Below are 16,668 nucleotides of genomic sequence, written 5' to 3' on the forward strand. Positions count from 1 at the left end.
TAGGAAAGCATTCAGATACTATAGTGATGAGCACCACAGATAAGTCCATGAAGAAATTCACAGTTCTGTATGCACAGCAAGGTTTGAATGGTGTGCAGAAATAAGGCCTGGAGCCACACATTGAACAATGGGGAAAACACAAATTATGGAATAGCTGCTTTTTCATTGACCACTGTCCGTCCTGTGCACTGAATGAGGCCAGGGTGCAATCCACAATAAAAACAAATGTTAAAACCTCATACATTGTCACAAAATGAAATAGTTTTCCGGCCAGCCCTATGCATGGCTAGGTGCAAGTGAACGAGTATATGTTCAAAAACGGGTATGTGAGTGTGTGTGGATGAGAAAAGTCACAGAATCAGAACGATCGTGAGCTGAGAAGAGGAGCAGAGGATTCAGCTGAGAAATCTGGGGCCTATATACATGTGCTGAGAGGAAGGGAATAGATGGATGGGTTGGGTTGGGTTGGGTTGTGTGGTGGGGCAGAATTACTGGATTTGTTTTACAAGGTGGAATTAATGGACCTGCTTTGGGGTCTGTATTGGGGGAACAGATGGGTGGGTGGGTGTTGTGTGGAGGTTTGCTTGAGGAACTGGGGTGTTGTGTTCAGTGATTAATATATTTTTGTTGAGTGGAAACTATGTATTTTTTTCCATTGAGACAGTCACAAGGGATTAGATGGATTTGCAGCGGGGTGAAGGTCCCACTTCCAAGTTTTGCTTGAGTCCCATCCAAATATTAAAATCCTGTCCTCTGCATCACTGAATTAGGCATAAAATATGCCAATAAGGATAAATGATGACAATTTAAATGTCAACCTAACTATTTCATTCACCCTGTATGAATGGAGAGGGATGGTCACAGATCTGCGCAATTTACAGTGAGTGATGTCTCAGTTTGATTCTACAGGGGAATGGTGATTGGGTTAGTCTCTGAGGTGCCCCAAGTACTCCTTTTCTTTTTACAGATACAGACTAACACAGCTACTACTCTGAAACCACCACATCAATGTCTTTTTCAGCATCTAGCAAAGGAGAGAAAAGCTGGTTTCAGTCATTACCTCTACAAATCCATTCACTCATTTACCACTTTTGGCATGTAAAAAGCCCAGTATTTACTAAACAAATGTATCCAGCCATTAGCTTGGGAACAATTTATATTTTTGGCTAAATCTTTTAGTCCCATGGCTCTTACCTTTCCAAACTACTGTACCCCAGGAGTCTGATTTGTCTTGCATACCCACAAGTTTCACTTCACTTAAAAACTACTTGCTTACAAAATCAGACATAAAAATACAAGTGTCACAGCACATGTCATAAATACAAAGGGAAGGGTAAACCCCCTCAAAATCCCTCCTGGCCAGAGGAAAAATCCTCTCACCTGTAAAGGGTTAAGAAGCTAAAGGTAACCTCGCTGGCACCTGACCAAAATGACCAATGAGGAGACAAGATATTTTCAAAAGCTGGGAGGAGGGAGAAAAACAAAGGGTCTGTGTCTGTCTGTATGATGCTTTAGCCGGGGACAGAACAGGAATGGAGTCTTAGAACTTAGTAAGTAATCTAGCTAGGTATGTGTTAGATTATGATTCCTTGAAATGGCTGAGAAAATAGCTGTGCTGAATAGAATGAATATTCCTGTCTGTGTGTCTTTTTTGTAACTTAAGGTTTTGCCTAGAGGGATTCTCTATGTTTTGAATCTAATTACCCTGTAAGGTACCTACCATCCTGATTTTACAGGGGTGATTCTTTTTTATTTCTATTAAAAGTCTTCTTGTAAGGAAACTGAATGCTTTTTCATTGTTCTAAGATCCAAGGGTTTGGATCTGTGGTCACCTATGCAAGTTGGTGAGGATTTTTACCAAACCTTCCCCATGAAGTGGGGTGCAAGGGTTGGGAGGATTTTGGGGGGAAAGACGTGTCCAAACTACGTTTTCTCGGGAACCCAGATAAAGTTTGGTGGTGGCAGTGGAAGTCCAAGGGTAAAATAGTTTGTACCTTGGGGAAGTTTTAACCTAAGCTGGTAAAAGTAAGCTTAGGAGGTTTTCATGCAGGTCCCCATATCTGTACCCTAGAGTTCAGAGTGGGGAAGGAACCTTGACAGCACACTATTACTGAAAAATTGCTTACCTTCTCATTTTACCATATAATTATAAAATAAACCAATTGGAATACAAATATTGTACATACATTTCAGTGGATAGTATATAGAGCAGTATAAACAAGTCATTGTCTATATGAGATGTTAGTTTGTACTGACTTTGCTAGTGCTTTTTATGTAGCCTCTTGTCAAACTAGGCAAATATCTAGATGAGGTGATATACCCCCTGGAAGATCTCTGTGTATCCCCAGATCTCATGTACCCCTGGTTAAAAACCACTGTTTTAGTCTTTGGAAGATCTGCCATCACAAACATGGAGGACATATGGATCTGAAGATACACCTCTTTAGGGTGGGAGAATAAGAATAAACAATCTAAGGCCTGTTCCCACATTACCACCAGAATCAAAATTCCCATTGGCTTCTCAGGTTACTAGTGTGGAGACTGCTCTGTAGCACAGGATTTGTCCACACTTACAAGTTTACTGGTAAAATTATGTCAGTTAAAGGGGCGTGATTTGTACCTACCCCTGGTGTGGACACAGTTATAGTTGTAAAAGGATGTCTTATACTGATATAGCTCATTCTAGTTCCCAAACTAGAATAAGTATACCGATATAAGCAGTTTTATGCCAGTATAATTGTGTCCACAGTAACGGGGTTTTACCACTTAACCTATACAGTTATAGTTAAAGCAGCTAAACTTTCTATTGTTGACAAGCCCATATTGGTACATGCTATTCTAAATTTTAGAGAGCTGAAGCACAGATCTGTAGTCAGAATCAGGCTCTCAGTATAAAATTTCTGTATCAATCTTAACAGCATGGAAAAGATATGGTCTGGTTTGCTGATTCTACACTTACTATTCATCCATTATAATAAGGGCTTAAGGCCTGAGTCTCTATTTCTTTGCACCTCTGGGGATATTGCCATGCAAAATAAGTGAAAAGTGCATATAAAAACACTATCAAATCAGACTGGTAGTGTTTTATACCCACTTTACTAAGTGTAAATGATTGTAGAAGGAGGAAGCAAGTGGAGAATCAGGCCCTTTATTTCTTCTGTGAAGTCTAGCTCCCTTGCCCAATGGTAAACCAAGTTTTGGTTGTTTATAGAATTTCTGTTGAAAACTTGCAGTACTATAGATGAATCCTTCGGAATTAAATATTATTAGTCTTGATACGATAGCACAGACTTTTCTTCTTTGGGATATTTTATACCCTTTAAAATAATTTAAAGTATCTTAAATATAACACAATTTTCCTGCATTTTCTATAGTAATATTGCATAAATCAGTCTAAGCAAACCTTAGCACAGACTTTACATCAGTTGAATACTTAGATAGCATTATCACAATATGCTGTTTAGAAATTAAAACAGTTTATGGAAAGTTAACAATCACACAGATTATACAAGTTGTTGTGTATCATTTACAACAGATGAAGGCAATGATGTTAAATTGGTTCTCACATTCTATTGACCTGTATCACTTTCGTATAAGAGCTTTGCAACAGACATGTTTCTGATTGGCACTATACAAAACGGTATGGAGAGTAATTTCTTATAGATGTAATAAAAGCTGCAAATAGGCTGTTTTATCCTTGAAGAATGTAAGCACAGCTGCACAAGGAATCTTGAGAAAAAAATATTACCAGCTGTCATCACACACTTGAACAGGTGTTTATAAAGAAAAAAGCAACCCTCAAAATCTTTACAATGTCCAAGACTGTTTTGTTTATGATATCCATTTCCTATAATAAATTTTACATAGCACCTTTCAATCCAAAGGATCAGAAAACAATTTACAGACTATGGCCCTATCCACGGGTTCAATGTGTGAGCAGACTGCACCATTTATAAAAGTTGCCAGTTCTTCCTCAGAGATCACCAAATTTCAATGTTCATTAGACTAGTATAAGGGGGCATGTCAGGGTCAAGCGATAGGAAAGAGGCATGGACAGAGCTAGATGCACTCCTGCTATTCCCATCTTAGAGACCATTGTTAATTAGAGATTGCTTTATCTTGGGACAGAGTTGGAGATGAGCTGGGGAGAGAAGCAGGGAGCTATAACCTAGCAGGAAATAAGTACAGCACAGAATCTGGCTCAGAATATCTAGGAACGACAAACTGCTCTTGAAAAAGTAAGAACTGACCAAAACTTTTGTCTTAAATCTGCAACAAACCAGCTCTTTTTTTGGAATTCTAAATCACATGGTTAATCTTTTTATTATTAATTACTATTATTAATATTATTTTTTCATTCAAATGGAATCCTGGAGTTCTTGGTTCCAGCAGCCAGTGGATAATATCACAAGAAAAGCTGTTTTCACATGATATCTGACAGGAACCACATAGAACATAATTTTACAAATAAGCAAAACAAACTTTTTTCAATCTCACATGAGTTCCAGCTTGAATTTAGAGCAATGACTCTACTCAGTTCTTATTTTATTAAAAATAAAGTAGAGTGACCAAGAGAGAGCTAACAAGAAGGAAAAGTCTGCAAGCCTCAATCACAGTAAGAACATTATGAGATCATTCTGGTTGACTGACAATGATGTAACAGGTCCCAAATGAAAAAGAATATTCCATAGAAAGCCTAGACTGACAACAATCAAGCAACTGTAGGAGGTGTCCAAAGTAACTGTCCAATAGCCAGTTCATTTGCCACCTATAACCAGTTCGTTCATGATTAATTATCGATGGCTGTTTACAGAAACACTAGATTAAATAAACTATGCTTCACTACTACAAAAGCCAAATCTTATTCATATGAGCAGTCCCAGCAGGCTACATTCATTACTGGTATAACTCTGATTAAGTTAGTGGAAGTATACCAAGGTGAATGTGGCCCACCTACTACAGCGGAACTATCATTTGGGTAAGGAAAGATTTTCCCGCAAATAAATATTTTTTTTAAAAAGAAAGAGAGAAAAAGAGATACATGAACTTCTTTCAGTTTTTAGGGTTATTTGACATATTAGAAGGATGTATATAATATGTATGTGTGTGTGTGCACACAGACACAAACACAAACAAAATATAAACAAACCATTCTTATATGTCAAATAAACCTACAAACTGGAAGGTGTCAATAATTTTCATTCTAAATCCAATTTCTTTTATCGAGGTAAGTTCTGTCAGGGATCTGCATGCTCTGCAGCAAGATGGGCCTAAATTCTGCAAACACTCCTTGGTTTCTGTGGAACCCTGTGGCAGTTGATGAAATTTTGCATCAGACTTAGATATTTTGATTATTATCTGCAGAGAGGGAAGATATTGGATACTGGAGGGCTCTTTGATTTAGCATACAAAGGCATAATAAGATTCAGTGTTTGGAAGTTGAAATAAGACAATTTTTTAACATTGAGGATACTTAACCACCAGAACAGGTTCCCAAGGTATTTGGTAAATTCTCCATCACCTGGAGTCTTTTCATCATGATTAGCTATCTGTCTAAAAGATATCATCTTGTTCAACCGTAAGTTATAGAGCTGGATGCAGGACTGTCATTAAAAAAAACTAGACTAGACAAAGCATGTGACAATATGCTTTACGGGGAAAACCTTCACTGGGTGGGGATGCACAACAACCTAGGATTCTTTAGTCTGCAGATGAAGTAAATGCTAGTCAAATAGCATCTGAAGTGACTATCTTTCAGGTGGACTTAAGGGTGGAGATTTATGCATACCTCTCAGCTGTCCCTTATCATTAGGAATATCCCTCATTCTGGATCCAGATTTATACAGGTAGATGTTGTATTGTTTTTAATTACTTGAAATTATTATGAGGAAGACTTTCAAAAGCACCCGAGGGATTTTGGAGCACAGCTAATGAGACTTGTGCTCCAAAACTCCTTAGGTGCTTTTGAAAATCTCCTCCATATATCTAAAATCCTTATTTTTAATGCTAACTAAATCATATTATATATATATGATATCATATAACTATATTTCTTGTGTTCCCACTTAAGTGTTTTTGTTCACATTGTGTCCTACGTATGAAACTGTATGGGTTAATAAGGAACGGTAAGAAAAATCTCATCTCCTCCTTGTTTCATAAAGACAACAAAAGTACTATAAATAAGGATACAATTTGATCACGGAGGATATGGAGGTCACTAATTCTGTAACTTTCCGGGACCTCCGGGACTTCTTCCACTGCGGCAGGACTGAAGCAGCTGTCAGCCCTGGATCAGCCCCAAAGCTAAAGCTGCGGCTGAGGTTAGGTCAGCCCCCTCCAGGATTGTAGCAGTGGTGGTCAGCCCCTGCCACAGGAGCAGTGGCGGGGCTGGAGCAAGTGTAGGCAATCAGCCCCAGAGCACTGGTGCAGATGGCTGCGAGTTGGCCCTGGGGCCGCCAAAGCAGTGGTCCTTAGGGCTGCTGGAGCAGCTGGCCAGTAGGCTGACTGCCGGAGTAGTGGTCCCCGGGCCACTGGATCAGTGGCCCCAGGGCTGAAGCAGAAACTCAGGTTGGGTCAGCCCCTGCTGCAAGAGCAGCAGCAGGTGTGGAGCAGCTGACAGAGGTCAGCCCCTGGCAGCATTGTGGTTGTTAGCCCTCTTCTCTTCCCCTCTTCTTCTCTTTAGTTTTTACTAAAAGTCAGCAGGCTTCCACTAGTTTTTGTTTATTGCCCGCGATCTGTCCCTGACTTTTACTAAAAATACCCATGACAGAACCTTACCCTTCATTATAAATAACAAAATAATCTAGGTCTGCAAGGAGGAGAATGGGGTTGCATCCCTGACCATCTTGCTTAATAGCCATTGACGGATGCATCCTCCATGAATTTACCTAATTCTTTTTTTTAATCCACTTATAGTTTTGGCTTTCACAGCACCCCTGGCAATGAGTTCCACAGGTTGACTGTGTGTTGTGTGAAGTAGTACTTCTTTTTCTTTGTTTTAAAGCTGCTCCCTATTAATTTCATTGGGTGACCTCTGGTTCTTGAAGAAGTAAAAAACACTTCATTAAAAGGAGAACTTGTGGCACCTTAGAGACAAACCAATTTATTTGAGCATAAGCTTTCGTGAGCTACAGCTCACTTCATCGGATGCATCCGATGAAGTGAGCTGTAGCTCACGAAAGCTTATGCTCAAATAAATTGGTTAGTCTCTAAGGTGCCACAAGTACTCCTTTTCTTTTTGCGAATACAGACTAACACAGCTGTTACTCTGAAATACTTCATTATTCACTTTCTCCACTTATTCATGATTTTATAGACCTCTATCATCCCCCACCCCTCAGTTGTCTCTTTTCCAAGCTGAAAAGTCCCAGTCTTTTTATATCTCCTTATATGGAAGCTGTTCCATATCCCTAACCATTTTTGTTGCCTGCTCTGTGTCTTTTGCAATTTCAGTATATCTTCTTTGAGATAGGGCAACCAGATCTGAATGCAGTATTCAAGATGTCAGCATGCCATGGATTATATAGTGGCATTATGACATCTACTGTCTTATTATCTATCTTGTTCCTTACATTCTCTTAGCTTTTTTGACTGCTGCTGCACACTGAGCAGATGTTTTCTGAGAACTATTCACAATGATTCCAAGATCCCTTTCCTGAGAAGTAACAGCTAATTTAGCCCCCATAATTTTGTGTGTATAGTTGAGATTATGTTTTCCAATGTTCATTACTTTGCATTTATCAACTTTGAATTTCAATTGTCATTCTCTTGCCCAGTCACTCAGTTTTATGAGATCCCTTTGTAAATCCTTGCAGTCTGCTTTGGATTTAACTATCCTGAGTAATTTTCTATTTCTATTTCAGTAATTTCTGCAAATTTTGCCATTTCACTGTTTATCCCTTTTCCAGATTATTTGTGAATATGTTGAACAGCACTGGTCCCAGTACAGATCCCTGAGGGACACCTCTATTGAACTCTTGCCATTCTGAAAAAAGACCATTTATTCCTACCATTTGTTTCCTGTCTTAATCAGTTACTGATCCAGTCCACGACTGCTTACTTTACTTAAGAGCCTTTGGTATGGGACCTTGTCAAAGGCTTTCTGAAAGTCCAATACACTATATCCACTGGATCACCTTTGCCCACATATTTGTTGACCCCCTCAAAGAATTCTAATAGATCAGGGAGACATGATTTCCCCTCCCAAAAGCCATGTTGACTATTCCCCAAAAAACTGTGTTAATCTATGTGTCTGATAATTCTGTTCTTTACTATAGTTTCAACCAATTTGCCTGGCCCTGAAGTTAGGCTTACAGGCCTGTAATTGCCAGGACTGCCTCTGGACCCTTTTTTAAAAAATTGGTGTCACATTGGCTATCCCTAGTCATCTGGTACAGAAGCTGATTTAAGTGATTGGTTACATACCACAGTTAGTAGTGCTGCAATTTTATATTTGAGTTCCTTCAGAACTCCTGGGTGAATACCCTCTGGTCCTGGTGATTTACTACTCTTTAATTTATCAATTTGTTCCAAAACCTCCGCTATTGACACATCGGGGACAGTTCCTCAGATTTAAAAAGAATGGCTCAGGTATGAGAATCTCTCTCATCCTCTGAAGTGAAGACCGATGCAAGGAATTCATGTAGCTTCTCCACAATGGCCTAATCTTCCTTGAGTGCTCCTTTAGTACCTCGATCATCTAGTGGCCCCATTAACTGTTTGGTAGGCTTCATGTTTCTGATGTATTTAATTTCTTTTTTTTTTTTTTTTGCAGTTAGTTATTGTGTCTTTTGCTAGTTGCTCTTCAAATTATTTTTTGGCCTGGCTAATTATGGTGCAGTGTCTCCTTATGTCCCAAACTCAAGCTAAGAGGGGCTTAATATTCATCTGGAGATCTTTCCACGTTGCAAGAAATACCTTCAACAAAGCAACAACTGAAATATGTCAGGGTGGTACACAATTTGCATCTCTTTTGCTGCCTTTCAACTTGTTTTCTAAACACATTTTTGTTGCTGTTAGCATGAGTGCACTTAAAAGCAGCATATCGTTAAGCACAGAGAATGCTCACTGTTTTTGTCTTTTAAAATCCATTCCAAAAACTTTCCTATAAGCAAATAAGCTAACTCTATGGGATACATTTGATAACAGATATTCTTTAGTTTGGGTGAGAGTTAACAAGCAACTCTGTAATGAATAATGAAGTACTTTTTAGTGACACATAGCCACTATTCACTAATGATTTACACCCTGAGTAAGGACTATTTTTGTGTAAGTTCAACAGATGAATCTTACAATGCAACCCTCTTGTATAACTTGCATAAAATAGGCATTCATCAAGGAGGATTACTCAAAATGGGGCTCTAAGCTGCTACGTGCTGTGGGTCAGGATGCACAATTCCAGACAGGGGTGGAGACCAAAGGAGAAGGCTTGGATTTAGCATGAAAATCCATGCTGTGTCAATTCATGAGCACAAATGAGAGAGGCGCTTTTTTTAAAATATAGCTAGATCCAAAAGTTAAGGCTGCCCCAAGCACTTTCATGGCATATAATCCAGGTTGAAAGTGACCTTGGCAATATTACTGGGGTAACATTTTTACAGGTTCAACAGTTTCTCCAATGGAGTCATAAGGAGCTCCCAGCCTTCCTACATCAGGCACCATTGCTTTATTTTGCTGTTTGCTGTTTTTTAAAACAAGCATGTTCATTGTAGTCCTGTGCAATCTGCAGCTATGCCACTGCAATGCTCTCTGCAACATGGCAGAATACGGGCTGTAACATTCTTATTGATAACCACAGTTCCCCGCCTCTTCTCCTGCCTTCTCTGTATCTCTCTCCCCTTTCTAGTTTTCCAGTCCCTCATACAAGTATACTATTGAGTATGCTAAAGTGACCATGCCATGAGACTTGTTCTCTGCACCTTCCCAAAATTGTTTACTAGGCTCCCACTCCAATAGCTGAACTCCTGAAATGCTTGGCCACTAATGTATTATTGCCCCATCATTCAAATCACGTAGCCACACTTTTTCAAATCATGTTTCCTTCTATGATATAATTATACTTTTCAGCCTGATTGATCTACAGTACTTAGAGAGAGTTAACAGAATTGTCTTTCAAGTCCTTTTAGCGCTACCCCACCATAAATCCCTTCTGTTGCATTAAGGCTCAGGTGAAACAAAAGTTGTAACGTCAAAGTCCAAGAGACATTTAAAAATATACAAAGTAAAATCTATGTTGAATAGCCAGGATTTGAAATGCTATTTTTCAAAATATATATATATTTTTTAAGGAAAATGCTTCCCAGTGGTGGGGTGGTACCTGTGGAGTGCACATGTAGGGATGAAGATTGTATGGCAGGCAAAAGATTTTTTTCTGCTCCCTGGAAACCCTCTGCAGTCTTCTTCCACCCCAATGAATTGATCTTTCACATGGCAATAAACAGAACCTGGTTTTACACTTATTGACTACAGTCGTTTTGCTATGCTTCTAATGTCTGTTCTCAAACAATGACCTCTCTCTTCCTGAAACACTTTCTTTAAAAATAGAAGGGAGAGCAAAGAGGGTTAAGGGAAAAAAAGATAAGCACCAAAAATTTCACAAGGGACCAGTGATTCTGAGTGCCCACACTGAATTTGAGGAACTGTCCTAGATTGAGGGGTCATTGGAGAAGATTTTGGAACAAATTGATAAACAAACCAGCATTAAGTCACCAGGACCAGATGGTATTCACTCAAAAGTTCTGAAGGAACTCAAATATGAAATTGCAGCACAACTAACTGTGGTACATAACCCATTGCTTAAATCAGCCTCTTTACCAGAGGACTAGAGGACAGCTAATGAAAAGTCAGTTTTTTAAAAAGCTGCAGAGGTGATCCTGCCAATTACAGGCCAGTAAGCCTAACTTCAGTGTCAGGCAAATTGGTTGAAACTATTGTAAAGAATGGAATCATCGGACACAGAGATGACCACGATATATTGGGGAAGAGTCAACACGGCTTTTGTAAAGGGAAATCATGCGTCATCAATCTATTAGAATTATTTGAGGGAGTCAGCAAGCATGTGGACAAGGATGATCCAGGGGATATACTCAGTGGTTTGAGCATTGGCCTGCTAAACCCAGGGTTGAGAGTTCAATCCTTGAGGGGGCCATTTAGGGATCAGGGCAAAAATTGGGGATTGGTCCTGATTTGAGCAGGAGGTTGGACTAGATGACCTCCTGAGGTCCCTTCCAACCCTGATATTCTATGATATAGTATACTCAGACTTTCAGACAGCCTTTGACAAGGTCCCTCACCAAAGGCTCTTAAGTAAAGTAAGCTGTCCTGGGATAAGAGGGAAAATCCTCTCATAGATCAATAATTAGTTAAAAGATAAGAAACAAAGGGTAGGAAAAAAGGTCCAGTTTTCACAGTGGAGAGAGGTGAATAGCAGGCTCCCCAAAATGATCTGAATTGGGACCAGTGCTGTTCAATGTATTCATAAATGATCTGGAAAAGGGGGTAAACAGTGAAGTGACAAAGTCTGAAGAATATACAAAATTAGTCAAGGTAGTTAAGTTCAGTGCTGACTGTGAAGAGTCACACAAAACAGAGTGACTGGGCAAAAAAATGATAAATGAAATTTGGTGTTGATATGTGCAAAGTAATACACATTGGAAAACATAATCCCAACTAAACATACAAAATGATGAGAACTAAATTAGCTGTTAACACTCAAGAAAGAGATCTTGGAGTCATCAGGGTAGTTCCTTGATAACATCCACTCAATGTGCCAGAGCAGTCAAAAAATCTAACAGACTGTTAGGAAATGTATATATAATAAGACAGACAATATCATAATAATACTAATATGTAAATTTATGGTATGCCCACACCTTGAATACTACATGCAGTTCTGGTTGCCTCACCTCAAAAAAGATAGAATTGGGAAAAAGTACAGAAAAGGGCAACAAAAATGATTAGGGGGGTGGACCAGCTTCCATATAAGGAAAGATTTAAAGACTGGTCTGTTCAGCTTCAAAAAGAGACGACTCAGAGCGGATCTAATAGAGGTCTATAAAATCATGAATGGTGTGGAGAAAGTGAATAAGGAAGTGCTATTTACCCCTTCACAGAACACAAGAACAAGGGGTCACCCAATCAAATTAATAGGCAGCAGGTTTTAAACAATCATAAGGAAGTGCTGCTTCACACAAAAGACACAGTCAACCTAAAGACAGTCAACTCATTGCCAGGGGTTGTTGTGAAGGCCAAAACCATAAGTGGATTGAAAAAAATCATTAGATAAGTTCATGGAGGATAAGTTTATTAATGGCTATTAGCCAAAGGGTCAGGAATGCAATCCCATGCTCTGGATGTCCTGAAGCCTCCAACTGTTGGATCCTGGTGCTGAGTGACATGGAATGGACCACTCAATAATTGCCCTGTTCTATTCATTCCCTGTAAAAACACCTGGCATTGGCCACTGTCGGAAGACAGGATACTGGACTAGAGGGAACCATTGGTCTGACCCAGTATGGCCATTCTTATATAAGACTCTGCCCCATTTTACAGAAAGGTTATAGGATGCAGCACTGGGGAAAGGATGATGGAGAAAAAGAGATGATGTCAGCAAGCTAAATAGATACTGGCATTTCAGCAAGACTCTGTTTCATACTGCAACAGAATAAGTCATTCCACTTGGCTTAGCCTAGGTTTATGAATAAAATGTGCAGTTCCGAAAAATATTAGGAAGTTGCTTATATCATTTTTTCATCTCAGTTGTAATTTATTGTGCATGACAGCGAACACACTCTTTTAAGGTTTACTGGAATACTGCATATAGTTCTGGTGTCTACATTTTAAAATGGATGTTGAAAAATTAGAAAGGATGTAGAAAAGAGCCACATAAATTATTTCAAAACTGGAGAAAATGCCTTACAGTTAAAGACTTGAAGAGCTCGATCTGTTTAGCCTATCGGAAAGAAGTTTGACCAATGACTTGATAACAGTATATAAACACCTTCATGGGGAGAAAACACCTTGTACTAAAGGGCTCTTTAATCTACTAAAGAAAGATATAACAAGAACCACTGACTGAAAACTGAAGCCTGACAAATTCAAAGTAAAAATAAAGCACACATTTTTAACAGGGAGGATTATATTATTATTATTATTAACGGGGGGAGGGATAGCTCAGTAGGTTGAGCATTGGCCTGCTAAACCCAGGGTTGAGAGTTCAATCCTTGAGGGGGCCATTTAGGGATCTGGGGCAAAAATTGGGGATTGGTCCTGCTTTGAGCAGGGGGTTGGACTAGATGACCTCCTGAGGTCCCTTCCAACCCTGATATTCTATGATTAACCATTGGAACAGACTGCCAAGGAAGTGGTCTTGAAATCAAGACTACTGGATGCCTTTCTGGAAGATATGCTTTAGTCAAACACAAGTTATTGGGTTCAATTCAGGGGCAACTGGATGAAATTCAATGGCCTGCGTTATACAGGTCTGTCTAGGTCAGGAGCAGGCAAACTTTTTGGCCTGAGGGCCACATCAGGTTTCCAAAATTGCATGGAGGGCTGGTTAGGAGAGGCTGTGCCTCTCCAAACAGACAGGCATGGCCCAGCCCCTGCCCCCTATCTGACCCCCCCCGCTTCTTGACAGCCCCCCCCTGGGTCCCTGCCCCATCCACCCATCCCTGTTCCCTGACTGCCCCCGGACCCCCTGCCCCTGACCACCCCATCCAACCCCGCCTCTCCTTCCTGACTTCCCCCCCAGAACCCCTGCCCAATCCAACCACCCCTTCTCCCCGACCGCCCCCGGAACCCTTGTCCCTGACTGCCCCCGCCGCCCCATCCAACCCCCCTCTCCTTCCTGACTGCTCCCATTCAACCCCCCCGTTCCCTGCCCTCTGACCACCCCAACCCCATCCACACCCCTGCCCCCGAACTCCCCTGCCCTCTATCCAAACCCCCCCACACCGTTCCCTTACCGTTCTGTCTGGAGCACCAGCGCTGCCCCAGGAGCTTGCTGCCCCGCCGCGCAGAGCATTGTGCCGGCGGCGCGGCGAGGTGAGGCTGTGGGAGAGGGGAGACAACAGGGAAAGAGCTGGGGGCTAGCCTCCTGAGCCAGGAGCTCAGGAGCCAGGTAGGAGGGTCGTCCGTAGTTTGCCCACCTCTGGTCTAGGTGATCCAATGGTTCCTTCTGGCCCTAAAACTCTATGAACCTAGGACATACATTTCCAGATAACTAAACTGGTCTCTTTTGGTTTTGTGTTTTATTCAGAGACAGATTTTATGTAAATCTATCTTCAGTTTGAAAGAGCAAAGAAAATCCCTTTTTACCTGAAATTATCAATTAATATATGCCTGTACTTCATGCAGTAAAATAACAAAATATTCCTAATGTTAAACATGTTACTAATATTCCAAAATTTAGTTTAATTTTAGAAAATCTGATTATTATTGGATTATTGAGTTGATGCAACAGAGAAATGTTATAACTTGGTTTCTACTGCTGAAGTTTTAGAGATGCCATATGCTTAAAATAAAAGCACCTCCAATTTGTATGAAGTCACTTCAATGATCAAATGCTTCTAGTAAATCCTGGAGGAGAAAAGAAAGGCTACGATTATTACTCCTAGGGGAATTCTGCACCACTGTGCATGCACAGAATTTATGTCCCCTGTAGATTTCTTTGCTTCCCTGCAGAAAAATGACTTTCTGACAGGGAAGCAATGGGAAGCCACAAGAGCAGTCATGTGACCCTCCCCAGCAGTATGTTTCGGGTGCCCAGGGCAGCCAGCAGAGAGGCAAATCACTGTGGGGCAGGCGGCAAGACTGGGGAAGAACCGGCTGGTAGCTCCTACCCTGTGCCAGGCTCAGCTGCTAGTCTGGGCTGGAGAAGATGGGACTTCCTCTTCCCCTGCATGAGAAGTCCAGTCTTCCCCAGCATGATATCCTGGGCCGGATCAGACCCATCCCCAGATTTCTCCCCGCAGCTGCAGGAAGCTCTGCAAACTCCTTCCTCCCCCACTGCTTCCTGCACCCATCGCTCCTCAGCTGCAGGGGAGGAATCCCTGTACAGGGAGCTGCTCCCCCATTGCCCAACCCCCATGCATCCAGACCCGCTCATACTCAGACCCTCCCATTGAGCCTCACCCCCACACACACTCAGAACCCCCCCCGAGGAGACCCTGCACCTGGACCACCCTGACGAGCCACCCGCACCTGGATCCGCACCCCACCAAGCCCCAACCAGTTGCACCTGGATCCCCACCCCACTGAGTCCCACTCCCCTAGCATCTGGACCCCACTCACCCCCAGACTCCCCCACCTCTCGCTGAGCCTCAACCACCTTCACCTAGACCCCCCTGCAGATTCCCATTACCACTACATCCAAAAAAACCCCAACAATCTCCTCTGCATCCACATCCCCTCCTCACCCAGATTCCCCACTGAGCTGCCCACACCCAGATTGCCCCACACAAAACCCTCTCAACCCACATGTGGATCCCCCCACACTAAGCCCCTCCATACTTGGATCCTGCCTTCCTGAGCCTGCCTGCTCACATCAGGTGCACCTGACATAGAGGGGTAGGGCCTTTGGGTGTTTCTGGGGCAGGCCCAGTCCTTGCAATGTGTCAGGGTTGGGTGCAGCCTCACCACTGAGTCTGTGTCCCGGGGGGTGTGGGGTACTGAACAGTGTTCTCCCACCTTTGTGCAGCCAGTGGCCTGTGCTCCCCAATGCCATGCTGAAACCTCCACATTTATTTGACAAATAAAATTTGCAGAATTTTGCAGAATTTTAAAATATTATGCACAGAATTTTTAATTTTTTGGCACAGGATGCCATCAGGAGTATATTATAGGGCTTGATTCTTCCACTCCTATTTGCTTTGGCTAGTACTTTACTCCATGAGTAGTCCCTTTAAAATCAATGAAGTTACAGGGAGTATAAATTACTATTACTATTACTATTACCGAGGCAAGTAAGAGCGGCAGAATCTGGCTCATCATTTGTAGATACCAGGCTTGATTCTCCTCTCACCCCAATTTTACATCATCTAACTTCACTGGGTTCAAAATAGTTCCTTCAGATTTACACTGTTGTGAATGGATTGTTGTTTGCATTATAAATCGATAAGATGACCGTTTTGCAATAATTTTTGATACACTTCTATTAGTTTGCAAACACCAGTTACGTTAGGGGGATGTGGTCCTGGACTTCTGTTTCAAAGCCAGGCCTCTTAGCATTACCTAGTAAATGTTTCCACCAGGCTTATATTAAAACAAGTGGACTGGAGAGATTCACTGAAACCATCTTGGGAGCTTGTCTTACCAGGAGGTACATTTCACAAGTACAAATACTCATATAACATAAAGTTGCTGCTGTTGAACCCCATTGTGAGAACAAGGTCAAAACATTACTGTCTGCTTCCAGCACATAATGGCACGAACAGAGATGGGCAGAGACAGTTTATGCTCCAGTTGATGAGGCTGGATCTGGGACTAAAAGTTGGGGAAGTTACATCCCGATTATAAAGAGGTCATAATGTCGGTGGGGTCCCCTAGATTGACTAGAAAGGAGAAACTCTAAAGGCAGGAAGATTATAATACACGGAGGCTGCGCCACCCGCAGGAAGCATAGCTAACTGTCGCTCAGTTAACTGTTCATGGGCAGCAGTGTGCCAAGGA

At 41.5% G+C, this 16,668-nt stretch overlaps 1 protein-coding gene across 1 annotated transcript in view; it reads right to left on the reverse strand.

Annotated features, from left to right (window-relative positions):
- The window catches only part of MOXD1 (monooxygenase DBH like 1), an 86,804-nt gene that overhangs the window by 69,119 nt on the left and 1,017 nt on the right, over nt 1-16,668 (reverse strand). The gene's annotated exons all lie outside the window — the stretch shown is intronic.

The sequence above is a fragment of the Lepidochelys kempii genome, chromosome 3 (genome assembly GCF_965140265.1).
Source record: "Lepidochelys kempii isolate rLepKem1 chromosome 3, rLepKem1.hap2, whole genome shotgun sequence".
NCBI lineage: Eukaryota > Metazoa > Chordata > Testudines > Cheloniidae > Lepidochelys > Lepidochelys kempii.